Consider the following 19,952-nt stretch of genomic DNA (forward strand, 5'->3'; position numbering starts at 1 on the left):
CTGGCGGAATGGAGCAAGCGTTGGCAACCTCTGAAAAGGCCTCGACCGCCCTAGTCGAGCCGGCGATCTCCGAAAAGTTCTCGACCCCTCAAGTGGAGCCGGCGACCTCCAAAGAGGCTTTGACTCTTCGAGTGGAACCGGCGTCAGCGACCTCCGAAAAGGCCTCGACTCCTTGAGTCGAGCCAGCAACTTCCAAAGGCCTCGACTCTTCGAGTCGGTGCCAGTGACCTCCGAAAAGGTCCCGACCATCTGAGTCGAGCCGGCGTTGGGGATCTCCGAAAAGGCCTTGACATCTCGGAGTCGGACCGGCGTAGACTCAACATTCCCCAAGGTGAAAACCTACGGGAGAGAGTACGACGAAGCGGTGTCGTGCACTGCGCCGCAGCCACCTCCAGCGATGCCGCAGGGAGCCTCGGATGGCTGTGCGACAGCGCTATGGAAGGGCTAGATGTCATGGGATGTCCTGACATTGCGGCGACTCTGGTGTCAGAATCAGGGCACTCGGTTGGAGCCGAGGGTAAACCCACCGGCAGTGTCTCAACCTGAGTCCCTACCCCCCCTGTGGGGCCCGGAGGCGTGCCAGGGAGAGGGGCAATGCTTACCTGAGGTAGGCGAACGATGGCGACGGTGCCGGAACCGGTCCCGCCGCATGGACGACTCTGCTGGAGAAGGAGACCTGCGTCGCGAGGAGTCCGTTCGGGACATTCGGGCAGACAGCAGCTTCATGTGGTGTACCCGCAGTGATTGCGGCCGCAGCTGGCAGCAAACGTCGCACTCCACGGAGTCATGGTGCTCTCCCAAGCACCATATACAGAGTTCGTGAGGGTCCGTCGCCGGCATCTGTCGAGCAGGACCAGCACAGTTTGAAGCCCACAAGGGCCTCGACACACTGTTCCTGGACGCGAAAGGGTGTCGAAAAGGCCTGCAATAAACAATAACAGGCCCGAGGTATTACATTCCCAGATCCGTGTTAGGACGCGGAAAAGAAGAAAACTGACGTCAGCACGCCGGGAGGGGCTTATATGGCTCCATTGACGTCACTTCCGTGGACTACGTCAGGACGGAGCCGGGCGCCGCCGTCTCCAGGCGTGCAGAGGTATTGCTGGGGAAAAAAGATTTTCCGGATCCAGTCTGACACCTGGGGGGATATTCTAAGTTAAGGAATCTGCGGCTACATGTCTCTATCACATATAAATGTCACTCAGTCTAGGAAAGTAGGATCTGCTTTCATGGTTACCCCCACTTTTTGCTGGTGTCAGTATGTTTTTTTGACTAGTCTGACTGGACCCTGCGAATCAGGACACCAGTCACTGTGTTTCCTCCCTACGTTTGACATGGTGAGTACTTTGGTACTTTCACAATTGGCTACTGGTGTACCCCTATAAGTCCCTATTATATGATACGGAGGTACCCATGGTATAAGTACACCAGGAATCTCCCCTAGGCTGCAGCATGCATTATGCCACCAATGAGAGACCGCTCAAAATGTGACTACAGGCCTGCCATTGCAACCTGAGTAAGCTGGTGCTAGCACCACTTACAACAAATATATGTTTTCTTATATCTGAGGTCACTACACTTAAAACCTATAAGTCACCACTAAGGCAGGCCTTTCAATCCTGAAGGCATGGTGTTGGGTTATGAGTGTGAGGGTGCCCTGCATGAGCACGACACCCCTAGAAACACTGGAGTCGATTCTCCAGGCTTTGTTAGTGCGGTCAGACATTTTGATACATATAGTGGCCATCCGTCATTACGCAATGGCTAAATATATAGTGGATGCGCCAAATCTGGGCATGTTTAGTATTAAACATGTTGGAATCATCCCTCCAACACCAGTACTAGTGTTGGGGATATGATTCCATGTACTGGGGAGCTCCCCGGGAAGCCCCCAATACTCCCGGTAACAGCCTTTCATAGTCTGCAAAGCTAGTGCTGCTGTCGACCACAGACACGATTCTGCCCTCCTGCTGCTGAGCCAGGCTCGAGCAGGGGAAGTTAGAATAGGTTTCCTGCCACAGGGAGGTGTGACCACCTTCCAGACAAGACTTAGTGTATTGGGCTGGGGTGGGGGCACTTGCCAGCACACCAGACTACTTTGAAGGGCACATTTGGTGCCCTCCTTGCATACTCCAGTTAGAACCAGTTCTGGGAGCCCTTGGCTCCGGCTCTAGCGTGAAACTGGACAAAGGACTTTGAAATACCCTTCACTCTGTCCTACCCCACCTCTGGGAGAGACCATAGAGTTATCCTAACCCCTTTCTTAGGGTATAAAATGGTATACCTGTGGGTGGGTACTCAGATTCGTCGTGGGACAAGACTCAAGCCTGAAACCCCATCACTCTTCGACCGTCTGGATACTTGGACTTCACCTGGAACCGAGACTGCATCAAAGAAGACTCCTGCTGCTCTTGGTCTCGCTGTTCTGAAAGTCTTCTTCGTCGTCAGAGTCTGTGCTTCTAACAGGATCTTCAACAGCCCTGTGGGCATCAAGTACACCTGAAATAATCTCCCTTGGAGTGAAGGAGTTAGTCCCCTGCATCTGCAGGCACCACAACAAAGCTGACCGGTCTGCAGCTCTACAATTCCCTCCAAGTCTGACCTGTTCTTTCTGCTCTTTTGAGGTCAGTGCCCCTCGTCAGAACCGCTGGGACTGAACCCCTGTGCACCTCATTGACTTGCTGTTGCCAAGGCTTGTTGGCTCTGCACTCCAGAGATTTTCGGGCTACAAGAAACTCCAGCCTCCAGCATCTCTTCCTGCTAAGATTAGCGTCCTTATACCATCTTCTGCACTGCAGGCCTTCATCTTTAGTGAGCTGCTCGAGGTTCTCTTGCAACTCTTGTGCCTTCGGCCTGCGGGTCCTCTTGAGGGTCTTCTCCTGCTTCAGCAGGCTCCCCTCCTTGCTAGGGGCCTGCCCTGACTCTCCTGAACTTGGTGAGTCCATTGGACCTTGCTGGTCCCAACGTTGCTCCTTCATTGTTTTCCACGTCTGTTGCTGCTGCCAAGGATTGTTGGTGCTCCTGCTGGACACTGACCCCCTGGTTCTCGACTTCCGACATGGGGCAGTTTGTGCACGGCTCCGGGTCTTCCTCAGTGTCGCCTGGTCCTCACTGCTGCAGCGTCAAGGTCACCGCCATCCTTGTTGCATCATCCGACATTGGTGAGGGGCATTGCTCTTCCGTGACTCCTGATTACCTCCGAGTGGCATAGAGTCTGTCCCCTCTGCTTGCAGGTTCTCCTCTTCAAAAACACCCCCTTGGAGAACACCGGACTCTTGCACAGTTGTCGCCAGCGGCATCTTTACTGAAGTCCTCCACTGTGGTCTATGGCGGTTTCTGATGTCACTTCACACCTTTGCACCCGGCTTCCCTGGTGTAGGTATCCTGGTCCCTGGCGTATCCACGGGTGGACACTCCAACCTTCGGTTTTCCACTGGGAAGGGTCCTTGTTCTACAAAACTGTTCTATTGACTACACTGCTGTGTTTCCACTCTGCACACAGCCTCCGTGGGGTTCCTGGGTACTTATCCTGGTCCAAGTCCTGACTTCGGTCACAGTTCGCATTTCACTTTCTTAGTATATGGTTTGGTCTCCCTCTTGAGACCACTGTGTATTGTGCTTACTTACCTCTTGCAATTGCAGTATTCCTGTGTATTGTGTTTCTATCTCTGGGTAAGAGATATACCAGTATGTTAGTGAGTGTTGTGTAATAAATAGACATATTTTGATAAATACACTATGTGGTTCTTTTTCGTTTAACCTACACTACCTGTAAAACAACCTGCTTAACACTCATGCTGGACTAAGCCTGAAGCAAAAGACACACAATTGATGGACGGAATGCAGAACAAATCATAACATTCACTCGCAGTCAAGAGATCTGGGTTAAATCCATCATTCTTTTGGTCACCATGCCACCCCAGTTTAGACCTGGCCAAATGCAAATCAGTCTTGATCCTGTGCCTCATGGGAACAGTTCAGCCCGAACAGCCAAGCCAGGTCCTCCCTGGACCGGAAACAAGCATCCTAGGACCGGTTTCGGGGTTTCACCCCTCTTCAGCCAGGATAGCTTGATTCCAGTGGCACAGTGAACTCGGGACCCACATCTGGGCATACCCGGCGCACTTAGGGCGAGGAAGCAAAAGACACACAATTGGTGGACTGAATGCAGAACAAATTATAACATTCACCCCCAGTCAAAAGATCTGGGTTAAATCCATCATTCATTTGCTCACCATGCCACCCAAGTTTAGACCTGGCCATATGCAAATCATTCTTGACCCTGTGCCTCATGGGAACAGTCCGGCCCGAACTGCTCTCCACAACTACCACTTAGAGAGCTTTCTAAAGTTGTCTAAGACCACTAAAATCAACATAAGGGATGTCTCGATTAGTGCAAGGTGCTTCCCTTAAATAAGTATGCACCATATACTAAGCGAGCCTCCTACACTCAGTTTGAGCTTTGGAAAAGTTCCATATGTATATAAAGTCAATGTATGTCCCAAGAGGGCATTTCAGATTAATACAATTGTTCAGGAGTGATGTGTATGTGGTCAAATCCAATTTTATTGAGTCGTTTATACAAATTGAAATCAGCTCACCCAATGCGTTTTGTCCCTTAGGACTTCATAAGGGCTGTAAATTAAAAAACATACAATAACAGAATATAAGACATACAAAACTTTATAAAAATTCTTACCAACAATACAAAAGACACTAATATCCACAATAGTTGCACATGACTTCCTGCCTCTATACATTGTGCACCACGTCAAAATCTTGTCCCATCAGCAGGTGTATACAGTTTGTATCGTGGTACGCCTTGTTGCTAGAACAACATCACAAGCTTCGGAAGGCAGATCAAATACTCTCAGCTGCCGCCACTCAATCTCCATGCATGAAGTTGAAGGCTGCGCAAGTTTGGATGCAGAACCATGCTCGGCTGCTGCACGAGGAGGGCCTCCCAAAGGGACAGCTGATCGAAGGACTGATGCCCATTCTCAGGAGTTCGGGTTACCATACTTCTGATGTTCTTGAGAACATGGGACAAGACAGGTATCAATGCAAAAAGGTACAGAGTTCCTCTAACAAGAAAGAGAAGGGGGAGAAACAATGTATTGTCATGTGTCAAGGGAATCACATGGGCCTGGCTGTCAGTGGAGCAGGTCGAAACAAAAAAAAGGGGTGGGGGTCACTTGTTGGAACTAGGGCTCTCACACACCCAGCAAGCTAGGTGTCATGCTTCATCATATGAGCCTGCCCCTCGTCAGGTCGGCGCTGCAATACCTGAGGGGCACCCAATTTTGGGGCTCTTTGGCGGGGATCTTTTGTTCCTGCCGATGGGTGCAGTGGGGGTAAGGGGCCCTAGCGTGTGTAGACGTGAGTGATAAGTGTGTGAATATAAAATAGGTACCGTTAGTCCATAAGCAACATTTTATTATGCTGGTAAACAGCCTAAGTAAAAATTTATTGAGGTGGGTATTGGAACTAGAGGTTATGAAACTAGTTGTACATGCCCTACTCTCAAAGAGATCTACATGTTTCGTGCCATGGTAGCCATAAAGGTCAGGGCACTTCCTCAGGATCAGTGTTAGAACTATCTACAATTTGTGGGTAAGTGAAAAATCTACATACCTAACAGGCTTCAGCAAGGTAACCTGGAACAAAAAGACGTGAAATGACAATGAACAATACATGTAGTTGCACTCACATAACGATAAAAGATCTTGTCTTCAATATGCAGAGGTAGAGAAGAAAGTATCATAATTAACAGTGAGGCAAAGAAAGGGGGGTGGGGGCGGGGATGTTATAATAACAGGGGATAAAGTGGTGCGTATAGGCACCACAAAAATAAGTGAGTATATAAAAATATCTCATAGTAAAGATATGAGGGGTGCGGTTATTAAAACAAGGTGGAGACTCACCTATACCGCTAACAAGGAGATCTTGCAGCAGTGACCGGCGGGTGTGTGAGGACTCCAATTTGGGTCCTAAAGGCGTATGCCGGTACAGTAGAAACGTAAGTTTAGGGGAATAAAAGGTAGTTGATGCGATAGTTAAAAAGGGAGCGTGTTGCTGCTAGGAGAGCTCCTGGGGGGAGAGAGAATGGGGAAGGGGAACGACACCACCAAGGTACACACTCCCATGTGCGATGCAGTGTGCAGCCATGGTGATCACGCACCCAGAGGCGGGCGGTCAATGGCCGATCACACCAGAGGAGACAGGGTGGAATGACCGAACTCTCCTTGTGGCGCCGGACACTTGAGCCGTCCCCCCCTGAGTAACGAGAAAAACCATAGACGGTAGCGCCATACCAGTGCAGACCGCGGAGTGCATTCCGTTCCTCGATTGTGATCTCACCTAGGAGGGATTCCAAGTTGGAGCGCACACGAGGGGAGAAGAATATGGTACTCACCAGCGTGTAAGGACGCTATGGCTCGTAAACCTACCCCTGCCGCCGGACCTGGGATGGTGAAGGGTAAACAATAGTGAGTGCCTAATGTGCTGCAGAATGGTGACGTGCGTACGGTCACGTGACCGGAAGTACGGAGCGTCTCACTGCGCACAGTGGTTCTATGTCGATGGCGGTGGCCATATTGGAACGATTTATCGACGACATCCTGATCTTCTGGCTTGGGACACACACTAACTGTGTAGATTTCATTAAATGGATCAATGAGCAGAATGAATATCTTAGGTTCTCACATACCATATCAGAACGGTCCATACCATTTCTAGACTTGAATATCACATTGCTTGATGGCACTCTGAGCACAACTCTATATAAAAAACCCACCGACCGCAACAGTCTATTGCGTTATGACAGCCACCACCCCAAAATGTTGAGGGATAATCTACCCTTTGGCCAATTTTTACGCATTAGACGAAACTGCACAAGGGTTTCTGATTACAGAACAGAGGCAAGAGTTCTATCATTTAATTTGAAGGCTAGAGGGTATCCCGAGAGACAAGTTCAAAATTCCATGAAAAGAGCTAGAAATAACCCACGGGAGTCACTACTTGAAACACGAACTAAACCAAGCACTGACATACTCACCTGTGTTACCTCTTTTACACCAGACACTACAAGCATTAAGAAAATCATCCTGAGAAACTGGAACATTTTAGACACAGGTAGTCTGAATATACCGAAACCTAGGTTTGCTTACAAAAGAACACAAAATCTCAAGGACCTCCTGGTCCATACAAGACCTAGGCAAAATACAACCAACAAACAACGCACTATGTGGGACCTACCCATAGTTACTGGTCACTTTTCCTGTGGCTCATGTGTGGTATGTAGTTTGACCACTACTACTAAGGACATCACCTTCAAGAATGATTTTCACTAGGTCTTGACTAAACACACAAACTGTAACACTAAAAAATGTATCTACATGATTACATGTCCATGTGGCCTACAATATGTAGGTATGACCATTCATACGGTAAAGACTAGGATAACTGTACACAGGAGTAACATACGCTGTCAGAGAGTTACTACTAGATTATAAACACATTTCAAGAAAGCACGACATCCCGCTGACTCTATGAGCTGGTTAGTTCTAGAGGCTCATCCACAGATTTCTAAACACGCACTGTTCAGGCTTGAACAGAGATGGGTCCTCAGATTATCTACACATCTGACGGGCTTGAATGATGACATTCCGTGGGGTGCACTCACGTGATTGGATCTTACTGTCCCTAGGTCTAGCTTGCCCACTGGGCTACCCCTAGCATTGAACCGTTTTCTGCACCCCTTACATGTCCTACTTCCAGAGAACCCCTTCCATGTCTAGCTATGGAGGGACTATTCCCCCCCTTATGTCAGTACAAACACTTTCATCCACTGACACGCTTTACTATTTATGACACCTTATTGAGCGTTCCATGATCGGGTGCCCAGTAGGCACCGCTCTCCCCCTTGCTTATTTTCCCGACATACTCCACCAGTGTTCATGACTTGTGATTCCACGTCAAACACCACACTGGTTTTTGTTTTGTTTAGATAATTTTATAGTCCAGTCCTTTTATCGCTTAATAATCTTATTTGCCGCTTTGTGCATCTACAGTATTATCCGGTTTCGGATTTCTCACTGTATCGCCCTTACCGCCACCCCGTTCCAATATGGCCGCCGGCTTCGACATAGAACCACTGTGCGCAGTGAGACGCTCCGTACTTCCGGTCACATGACCGTACGCACGTCACCATTCTGCAGCACATTAGACACTCACTATTGTTTACCCTTCACCATCCCAGGTCCGGTGGCAGGGGTAGGTTTACGAGCCATAGCGTCCTTACACGCTGGTGAGTACCATATTCTTCTCCCCTCGTGTGCGCTCCAACTTGGAATCCCTCCTAGGTGAGATCACAATCGAGGAACGGAATGCACTCCGCGGTCTGCACTGGCATGGTGCTACCATCTATGGTTTTTCTCGTTACTCAGGGGGGACGGCTCAAGCGTCCGGCGCCACGAGGAGAGTTCGGTCATTCCACCCTGTCTCCTCTGGTGTGATCGGCCATTGACCGCCCGCCTCTGGGTGCGTGATCACCATGGCTGCACACTGCATCGCACATGGGAGTGTGTACCTTGGTGGTGTCGTTCCCCTTCCCCATTCTCTCTCCCCCAAGGAGCTCTCCTAGCAGCAACACGCTCCCTTTTTAACTATCGCATCAACTACCTTTTATCCCCCTAAACTTACGTTTCTACTCTACCAGCATATGCCTTTAGGACCCAAATTGGAATCCTCACACACCTGCCGGTCACTGCTGCAAGATCTCCTTGTTAGCGGTATAGGTGAGTCTCCACCTTGTTTTAATAACCGCACCCCTCATATCTTTACTATGAGATATTTTGATATACTCACTTATTTTTGTGGTGCCTATACGCACCGCTTTATCCCCCTGTTCTTATAACATCACCCCCCCCCCTTTTTTGCCTCACTGTTAATTATGATACTTTCTTCTCTACCTCTGCATATTGAAGACAAGATATTTTATCGTTATGTGAGTGCACCTACATGTATTGTTCATTGTCATTTCACGTCTTTTTGTTCCAGGTTACCTTGCTGAAGCCTGTTAGGTATGTAGATTTTCACGTACCCACAAATTGTAGATAGTTCTAACACTGATCCTGAGGAAGTGCCCTGACCTTTATGGCTACCATGGCACGATATGTAAAACAAAAAAGAGGGGGGGACCTAGGAGCTATTAAAGGTCCAGTGTCCATGCTCCTGATGCATACATTTTAACCAACGAAGGACACTGTTCCTAAAGCAGGATGCAAAAAGTCACCCATACTTACGGGTGCAAAAAGTCACCCGTGCATTTAACAGAAAAAGATGTGAACAAAGAAACCTTAGGTAAGAGGTACCCAAAAGTGAGGGGAAAAAAACTTTTTGTCCTCTGATGCCCTCACACACCCCAAGAGGTGTCATGCTTCATCATCGGGCAGTTACTCCTCGTAGGGCCGGCGCTGCAATTCCCTACGGGTCCCCCGAAGGGTCGCTTTGTCGGAGATCTTTTAGGACTGCCGGATGGTGCATGAGGGTGTGTGGGGAGTGGGTTCAAATGAGGGTAAAAAAGAGAATGTGCGTGCAAAATAGATAACGAGTAAAAGGGTCAACATGCAGCGGCAATGTAACTGTTGTACCCTTCGCAGTCCGAAAACCGCTCAATAAAAACATTGCCCCAAAGGCTCACTATGCCTGGGTGTCATAGGTCATAGGTCGACATGTTTCGCGCTTATCTCGCCCAACCAGGGTCATTAGCGCTTCTTCAGGACCATAAAAATTCATAATTCAGGTAAGTGAAGTGCACGTGAACAGTGTCAATGAGATAAAATACCCTCTTTCTCAATCAGGGCGGAACAGCAACTTGTGTACCCTCAGTATGGCAACAGCTGTATGGTGGATGCCGCTCATGATTAATACCCTCTTTCTCAATCAGGGCGGAACAGCAACTTGTGTACCCTCAGTATGGCAACAGCTGTATGGTGGATGCCGCTCATGATTAATACCTGGCTGCCGCCTCTCCTGTTAATCATGAGCGGCATCCACCATACAGCTGTTGCCATACTGAGGGTACACAAGTTGCTGTTCCGCCCTGATTGAGAAAGAGGGTATTAATCATGAGCGGCATCCACCATACAGCTGTTGCCATACTGAGGGTACACAAGTTGCTGTTCCGCCCTGATTGAGAAAGAGGGTATTTTATCTCATTAACACTGTGCACGTGCACATCACTTACCTGAATTATGAATTTTTATGGTCCTGAAGAAGCGCTAATGACCCTGGTTGGGCGAGATAAGCGCGAAACATGTCGACCTATGACACCCAGGCATAGTGAGCCTTTGGGGCAATGTTTTTATTGAGCGGTTTTCGGACTGCGAAGGGTACAACAGTTACATTGCCGCTGCATGTTGACCCTTTTACTCGTTATCTATTTTGCACGCACATTCTCTTTTTTACCCTCATTTGAACCCACTCCCCACACACCCTCATGCACCATCCGGCAGTCCTAAAAGATCTCCGACAAAGCGACCCTTCGGGGGACCCGTAGGGAATTGCAGCGCCGGCCCTACGAGGAGTAACTGCCCGATGATGAAGCATGACACCTCTTGGGGTGTGTGAGGGCATCAGAGGACAAAAAGTTTTTTTCCCCTCACTTTTGGGTACCTCTTACCTAAGGTTTCTTTGTTCACATCTTTTTCTTTTAAATGCACGGGTGACTTTTTGCACCCGTAAGTATGGGTGACTTTTTACATCCTGCTTTAGGAACAGTGTCCTTCGTTGGTTAAAATACCATGGCACGAAACATGTAGATCTCTTTGAGAGTAGGGCATGTACAACTAGTTTCGTAACCTCTAGTTCCAATACCCACCTCAATTAATTTTTACTTAGGCTGTTTACCATCATAATAAAATTTTGCTTATGGACTAACAGTACCTATTTTATATTCACACACTTATCACTCACGTCTACACACGCTAGGGCCCCTTACCCCCACTGCACCCATCGGCAGGAACAAAAGATCCCCGCCAAAGAGCCCCACTATTGGGTGCCCGTCAGGTATTGCAGCGCCGACCTGACGAGGGGCAGGCTCATATGATGAAGCATGACACCTAGCTTGCCTGGTGTGTGAGAACCCTAGTAACAACAAGGGACTCCACCCCCCTTTTTTTGTTTCGACCTGCTCCATTGACAGCCAGGCCCACGTGATTCCCTTTACACATGACAATACATTGTTTCCCCCCCTTCTCTTTCTTGTCTTCGTTAGAGGAACTCTGTACCTTTTTTGCATTACTACTTGACGGGGTATGTACATTGGACCTCGTTAAACTTACCCCTATGTCCCATTTTGTTGATATAGCAAGACAGGTATCGGCAGAAAGGCATGCAGATGTCCTGAGCTCCACTTGAGCCAACATGCTGTATTCATATCCAGCGGCACTGAAGGGCGGGGAGGGAGGGAGACAGGGGGATTGGGGCTGGGGAGGGGAAATGGTTGGGTGGGGGGGCAGGGGGGGAGAAAATTTAAAAGCGGAATATAGACATCCCATAATGAGATAAACAACTGTACAGGGGGACATAGGGTTACGTATAAGGACCTACATGTTATCGCTGCCCGGCCTCTTAGATGTTGGCTTACAAGCTGTGTATGGGAGCCTTAGGGCCAGAAAAGAACACAGCATTGGCATTTGCGGTGCAGGATCCTTCTGTATGTGAGCTGACTATCCTATTGTTCTGCAATAAAAACGGTTTAAAAAAAAAAAAAAATGCTGTATTCATATCCAGTGACTGTTCTTTGCTCATATCATTGTTTGCATTTTAAAACCATTACGCTAGGTATAGGAGACTCTAAATCCCAGTTAGTCCAGTTCTCATTATATAACTGTATATACATTCTTATTATTAATTATGCAAAGTTCAGTAAGAACAGTCCATGAAACACTTATAATCACAGTGTATGTACAGGTGTCCCTTTTCCAGTTTCTTCTTCCAACCAAATTGAAAATGTCAGGTGGTATAGCCGAGATACATCTCCAAGTCAGAGCTGCCTTGGAAACTCCAACGTGCAGTACTGCTGACATTGTGTGTTCTCGGTGGTGGAGAATAAATCTAACCCAGGTTCTCCACAATCGTTGAAGAGGTCTTGGACTACCTCTGTGTGAAGACTCCATTTGTGATCTGCAAATCATTGAAGGCTACGTTCATCCACCCTGATGTTTAGTGATCCTGCCAGGTGCTGCACAACCAGAAAAATGTCCTGACGTTCCAGCCATGTCCAGAGTGGCGCAGAGCCTCCTGGCATGGAGTTCAGGACCTAACACCGCCCACTTTGTTGAAGTGCCACATGGTGAACGCTTGAACCAGATTCCCTTTGATGGATGGAAGGTAGGCTTTCACTGCCAAGCGGGTCACTTTCAACTCCAACAGGTTGATGTGAAGCTGAGACTCCTCCAGAGACCAGAGTCCTCTGATCTCCACCTCTCCCAGATGGCCGCCCCAAAATTAGAAAGTCATCACTGTGAGTTCTGAGGGGGGGGGAAGGAGAGGGTCTGTCCTAACCCAATCACTGTGCATCAGCCACCACTGTAAGTCTTTTGCAGTTCCCTCTAATATCTGGTCCAATGTGGAGAGATTCCCCTGATACTGAGCCAAATGACACTTTAGGTCCTACTGCATGGCCTGCATATTCACAACAAGCATGCTTTACCAGCAAGATGCAACACAGAATGAGGCCCAGTAGCCTCCAAGTCAGTCTCGCCATATTCCAGGATACAAGCTAAAGCATAGGAATCATAGCCTGAATACCCTGGACTTGTCATTCCGGAGGATAGGTACGAAACTGCACAGTGCCCAGAATGGGTCCGATGAAAGGAAGCGTTTGAGAGGGAGTGTGAATTCGCCATGTGTGATAGTGAACCCCAGCATATGCAGGAGGCCCGCCATTATTTTAAGGTCAGTGACAACAACCTGGGACAAGTTTGCCATCAACAACCAGTGGTCGAGGTAGGGGAAGACTAGCCCCCATGGCCTCCACATATAGGCAGCGACCACCTCCATCACTTTCGTGAACACCCGAGGGGCGCTAGTAAGGCTGAAGGGGAGCACAGTGAACTGGAAATGATCCTGAACCACCATGAACCCAGGTAATGTCTGTAGGCTGGCAGGACAGGTATGTGAAAACAGGCATCCTGCAAGTCCAACTCTACATCCAGTTTTGGGGATACAGGGCAGATAGGACCGAGCCAGAGTGCGCATTTTGAATTTCTCCTATTTCAGGAACTAATTGAGAGGGCATGGGTCTATAATAGGATGGAGGTCTCCATCTTTTTCAGGCACCAGAAAGTAGCAGGAATAGAAACTATGGTAAATGCTTTCACAATATTAGGAGGGCAACCTCATTTCCTTGTTCACACTGAACTTCCCAATTCGAATTGAATGTAATTGTAATCACTCTTTTGTTTTCAATTACTTTCCATATCTCGTTTTTCAATACATTTCCACATGTTGGTGTATTTTTCCATAATGTTCTTTTTATTAAGTATCCAATTTTGAGAAGGAGGATAAATCAAATTGTCCCGATGATGTCCCTATAGGTATGAAACGTGTTGGCTGGGTGGGTTTTAAGTATGATGGAATTAGATACTTCATAAAAAGTACTTTATGAAAGTTCAATGTGAACAAGGAAATTAGGTTGCCCTCCTAATATTGTGAAAGCATTTACCGAGGATTGAGTTTTGTGGGCAGTCAGAACTCCAGGAGTGGGCATAAGAGAACTATAAGATTGGGATACTTGACCGGTGCGGTCCAGAAATACCATTGCTGGCTGTCTTTTTTAAATTGGACTAGCAACCACAACCTACTGATCTTAGCACCCTCTCCATTGCTCCTTCGGCCAAAAAAGCCTGCACTTCCTGTCCAAGAGCGACAGATAGTCCTCCATCAGCTGATCTTAGGAGGGTTGCAAGGGTGGCAGGGTGTGCTTTAACGGAGAGGTGTAACCCAGCTGTACAATCTGAAGGACCCACCTGTCTAATGTTGCAGCTCTCCGTTGGGGCAGGTGGTGTCTGATCCTGAAGTCAACCGATTGCCCATGATGTTGCAAGGGCATATTAAAGAGGTTTTGAGGCTGCAGCAACTGGAGGGAGGGCGGGGGGGGCGGGGTCGGGGGTGTAGTTGGACCTTTGACCTTGGGTTCCATTAGGCTTGTGGGAGTCGAAAGGACTGAGAAGCCTGGTGGCAGTCATGGCTGGGAATTAAAGGATGCAGCTGATAGCCATTCCCGTACCAACGGAAGGAGCAGAAGGTGGAATGCGGTTGTCATGGGGCCATGGATAGTCCCAACGATCTAGCGGGGGCTCTGCTATTTTTAAAGCACTCAAGTGTCAAATCCACCTAGTTGCCACACAGGCAAGTGTCATCGAAGGGCATGTCCATAAGGGATGCTTGGACATTCCGCGAGAAGCCAGTAGATCTCAGCTCTGCCCAGCAAGTCGGTCATATCCAGGCCACAGCATATGGTGAACTTTTCTGCGTTCCTGCCATCAGCAACAGCTTGGGTCAGGATGGCTCAGGCTTTCTCGGAGACCATGGGCAGGACTTGTGCAGCCAAGTCTTGTGAGATGGATTAAGCCACGCCCTATTTACAACACTAAGTTAGCATAAACGAGATCATTGTTAGCAAGCAAGCTTGTCGTTTCCGCTGCACTGCACACGACACTGTTGTTATGTGTTATTAATTTTAGAAATGCAGACTCGACTTTGCCTTACAGGATAACAAACTGTTGTTTCACATTCTTAACCGTGAAATGTGCCCTTGGTCTGTACATCATGCAAAGAACGCGTCTGGGTCACTAGAAGGTACAGAGTGTTGTGTTTAGATTGATCGTACCACTTGTTAGACATATCATGCATACAGCTGCCAATATCTGAAGGACAAGCGTCTTTAATATTGCAGAACAGTTTGGTTTTACATTCATTCGAACAGAAGAGCTGATGCATGTGAGAGCTGATCCTTTGATGTGATTCTACTAAGCTGATCTATACGGTATGGGGCCCCCCCTGTTAGCCTAAGAGACCTTTTAATAGTCTAATAATAATAATGTATTAGATTCTAGTGAAAGGAGTGTGGCTGTATACCACTGTCATTAATAGTATGATTGCTCCTTTCATTTTGTATGGTATTGTAATAATGCTTATGGTTTTGATCTGTACTGTTAGTCTGCTAGTGTTAGCCAAAGTACTGCATCTTAGGACGCGAGGTTTATAAAATAAACTCTTTAAACTTTACTGTGTCTGTATTATTATGTTGTGGACTAACAAATAGTTACGAACAGGTATTTTGGATTCCCACCACTCCTGAGAAATATCTAAGTCGCTTGTTCTGGTTTGTCTATACATTGGGACCACCTAGCTAGATCTAGGTTAACGAATGGGATACTAAGCTAGTCGGATAAGGGGTTCTGGGTTCTGAGGGGAGTTTTCTGGTACACCACAATTCTCTGAGGTCCTGGTCTCCTGCGCATAGTTCTGTGCAAAAGCAGAATCCCTGCAACAGTCTCATACAGTATGGGAAAACCGGCTCAATAAGCATGTGATGTTCACAGACCATAATGCAAGGCTGGTGGAAGAAAAAATCCTCTTCCTAAAGGTATCCAGCCTCCTGGATTCCCAATCCGGTAGTTTGGTAGGGAACGCGCCAGGGTTTATTTTGAAGGTTGAGGCTGTACCATCAAGCTGTCTGTGGTCGGGTGCTGGTGAGGAAGGCTGGGTCCCCAGAAGCAGGGTGGTGGCAGCAGGCGATGGTCTTGTGCACGGAGTGCCTATGCAGAGCTTGGTTCAAGCCCAAGCAGGACATCAGTAAGGATTTAATGAAAGGAAAAGAGGGGTCCTGTGTGGGATCTCCCACGCTGAAGCACATCCGTTAAGATGTTAGTCTTGACTTCCACAGTGGGCAGCGTAAGGAGGAGAGAGGAGACCAGTGACTGGTGAGGTGATCAGGCCACTTCATCAACCGGATACCAATTCTCCTCGGCGAAGGGTTCCTCAAGGAGGGTCGGGATAACTATAGGAATCCTCAAGTACCCCCCAATCCTATTCCTCACAGGGCCTATCAGTAAAAGAAGGAGCTGTCTCCAACTCAGAAGACCTGGATCCGGCTGCTGCCGGAGTTGACGTTGGATGCCGCCAATGTGGCTCCGTATCGGAGTGAAGAATGACTAAGGGGTCGGGAACGGTGCCACATGTCTGAACCCCAGGCGAATGTTGCGGATTCACAACCGGGGTCGGTCCAAGTCCAAGAAAAAATTCAGAGGGTCCGACTGGTGCTGACGGCAGACACGTCAACGGACACCCAGCATCTGGTGGGGCCCAAAGGCACTCCAGCGGAGTCCAGTCGCTTACAAATTAGGTGAATGGCCTCATAAAATCCCTTTAGTTGGGTGGGGGTTACTCCAGCAAACTCGGGGAGATGTGGATCGGATCTAGGCTTAGGCTCTACATGGATGCACTGGGAGCAGTGCCTAGATTTGTGACATCGGTCCTGCGCTTGTCCGATGACTTGGATTGGTGCAGGGAAGTCAAAAAATGCTTTGGCTTCTCCAAATTCTTTTTGTGGCTCTTACCTTTGAAGCCAGGGAGCAAAAAAACGATACACAGGACCTCCCTGATGACCAGGACCTAGAGCGGTGTGCACTCATTCGATGTCATGCAGCCAAAAGATTCATGGTCCGCTCCTTGATAGCCTTCGGATGTATGGTCTTGCAATCCAGGCAGGCCTTGGAATCGTGGTCTTGCTTCAGGCACCAGAGGCAAACCAAGTGGAAGTTTTTCACATACATTTGTCTGTGACAGGTACCACAAGGCTTGAAACCCAGAGGTTTCTTGGATAATGTCTCTAGTAAGAGAAAAAAAGATGGTACACTGGACCTAAAATATCGACAAAAGGTCAGTCAAAAAAAGACTAAAGGTAGCTCAGTGAGGATCTGCGTTGATGTCTCAGAAAAGAAGGAACTGAAGTAAGCACGCTGGAATACATCCTATATAGGCGCTGCATGTCACTTCTGGCACAAGCGATGCCTAAGATGATAACGTGGAATTGATCGGTGCCACCTCCCGGCGCGCAGGGGTATTGCTTAAAAAGTTTCAGATCCAGTCTGATGCCTGGAGAATATTCTAAGGTAAGTGTTAGAAATGGCGATTTCTGGTTGGCTAGGGCTTGCGCCAAAGCCAGGCAGAAACCACCACTCTAGTCAGGGCAAGGAAGTTACACGCCAAAGATAACCCCTGCTCACCCCCTTGGTAGCTTGGCACGAGCAGTCAGGCTTATCTCTGAGGCGATGTGTAAAGCGTTTGCGCGCGCACCTAGCAACAACACCCAAGGCCCACCACAAAGGAAACTCCACACAAGGTATTATATAAAAATAGCCTTTGTATTACCAAAACACATTAGATAAAAACACACACTTTACAATGTGCCAACAGGCACGGGCAGAATTTACAAGGGATTATATGTACAGGGGACAGGGCCACATGGACCACTGTCAGGAATTAGCACTTTGTAGAAATTAGCACTTAGAACATAGGAATAAAATTACTGTAGCACAAAATAACATATATAGCACACAACCAGTAACTACTGGTATCAGGTAAGTACCACCTACGCAACCCTAACCACCTTAGGAGAATGTCACGCAGGGAACTAGGACCTCACTAGCACCACCTGCACTAGGAGAAAAACAACCACCTAAGTATCACAATACCTGTAGGGGTAATAGAACGTTACTCATTATGCATCACATTCAGAGGTGTAGGGAAGGAAAACGCATGATGCATAAAATACATTCAGCGGTGTAAAAACATGGCACATGACGCATAAAAATACATTCAGAGGTGCAGGTTAGAAACCATAGCGAGAAACTCACATGAGCCACCACCTGTGGCAGTCCCTAGGCCAACTGGCCTTGTCGGGGCTAAGACGCCCTATGTCCAGCAAGGCTGCGCCAGCTGCGCAAGCCAAAAGCGTAAAGGCCACAACCTAAACGTTGCAGCTGCCCACTAAGTGCTGGGCAGCTGGAGAAATGAGCCTGGGCCCCACTGTGCATTTTGATCCCAATCTGTCGCACTTGGAGCCTCTCTGGGCTCTGAAGCAATAATCTGCCCCGTCGTTGGAGCGACCTCTGCGCTCAGCAATCAATGCGCCCGTACAAGTAGGTGGGGGCCCCCTCTCTGGGGCCTGGGCAACTAAAAATCACCCCCCGATGTTGGAGTCCTGCTCCGGGACTCAGCGCAGAGAAATGCTGCCGTTCGTTGGAGCGGCCCACTGCCTTCCGGGGCCGCTCTGCTTGCCACCACTATGTCCCTGTATGTTAGAGCGCGCAGTGCGCTCTGAACACGCACACCATACCCCCGCTTGTTGGAGCCTTCGTCGGCTCGTAACTCGAGCACTCCGCCCCCTCACTCACCGGGACTCTTGAAGACCTCGTCAGACCTCCTCCGGTCGTCTCGTTGCTCCACGGGGCTTGGATGCGGAGCCTACGGGCTCAACAGAGCGCCTCACCGGACATAGGAGGGCTCCCGCTCCTCGGGGGCTCTCTCACTCTCGGCAGCGCTCCGGCGGGGCAGCAGCTTCTCGCTGCCTTGCTTCCTTCTTCCTCTGCCGAAGCGCGGGGTAGGCTCCCGTCGCTTCCGGCTTGATGACCCGCCCACGTCCCAACAAGGGCCGCCTGACTTCCGGTACGAACCGGGCCGCAGCGGTGATCGTTCCGGCGATAAGAGGATATCTACGGCGGGGGGGGGGGGGGCAACCCGCCAACAAGCACCCAAATACGGGGTAGGATCCCGTGACACCGGCAGCACACGGGGTGGGCACCCGTTATCAGGAACAAAGCGCTCCTGGCGCCGAGGGCAAGTCCAGCGCTTCCAGGCGCAGGAGGATGTAGTGAAGCGCCAAGGAACACGCTCCTCGATGCTGGGGTCCCAAACACAGCGCTCCTAGCGCTATAAAGCAAATAGAAGCACTCCCAGGCGCTTAGGGATAGCAACAAGGTCCAGAACCAAAGTCTTCAGATGCAGGGGGCCAGGACTGGGCCCAGGGGCCAGCTCATAGGGCCCTCCAGCAGGGAGGCAGTCCCCAGTGGCGGTCTCTCCTGGCGCCCAGCAGTAGCAGGCCCCCCTTAAGTTGGATCAGCAAGAGAACAAATTGTAAGGGGACACAGACCCTTTTTATACAGTAAAACCCTTTGTCTCAAGGTGCAGGGAAGGGGCGAACCAGTTACAACTGGTTCCTGAGCACTTTGTTTTGCTCAGCCCCTCTCCCTATTCAGAGTGCAGGCCAGGGTCATCAGTCGCACCACAGGGGGCGGAGCCAGCATTGTGTGGGGAAACCCAGCCCTATTCAGGACCCAGGTGTACTCCTCTCACCCATCTAGCTGCTGATCTCCCCATTCACCACTGGGAGACTCATCCTGACTCTGGGGGTTCCCTAGCCCGTCACCTGACCTCAGCCAGCCAATCGTCAGACAAGCCACACATTTCACACTGCACACAGAAGTGCCCACTTCTAGAAGTGGCACTTCCACACTAGGTACATGCACGCTGCACACATCATCGCGCAGCATTCAATCACATGAGTCCGCACATACCAAACTCGAGCCTGCACACCCCACGCATCAGGAACTACCAGGGACACATACATTCCCCATGCATTCCTATGGGAGGGCAGGCCTATCTCACCACATGCACTCAGAATGCGCACGCACTTTACTCTGCGACACAGGGAAAGTGCGCAGAAACCAAAAATCACTACACCAGGTTACCAATAAAAAGCAAAAAGTTTCGGGGGTGAACCTGCCAGAAGGGCCAAGTCCAACAGTAAGGAATATGTAGCTAGAAGTCGTACTATGTAAATCAGTAGCCTGTGGTACTGACATAATGTGCTTGTGTAT

General features: G+C 49.1%; 1 protein-coding gene across 2 annotated transcripts in view; it reads right to left on the reverse strand.

The window, feature by feature from the left end:
- Positions 1–19,952, reverse strand: part of NEK1 (NIMA related kinase 1) — a 1,277,786-nt gene that overhangs the window by 159,524 nt on the left and 1,098,310 nt on the right. The gene's annotated exons all lie outside the window — the stretch shown is intronic.

Source organism: Triturus cristatus, chromosome 2_2, assembly GCF_964204655.1.
Source record: "Triturus cristatus chromosome 2_2, aTriCri1.1, whole genome shotgun sequence".
NCBI classification, from domain to species: domain Eukaryota; kingdom Metazoa; phylum Chordata; class Amphibia; order Caudata; family Salamandridae; genus Triturus; species Triturus cristatus.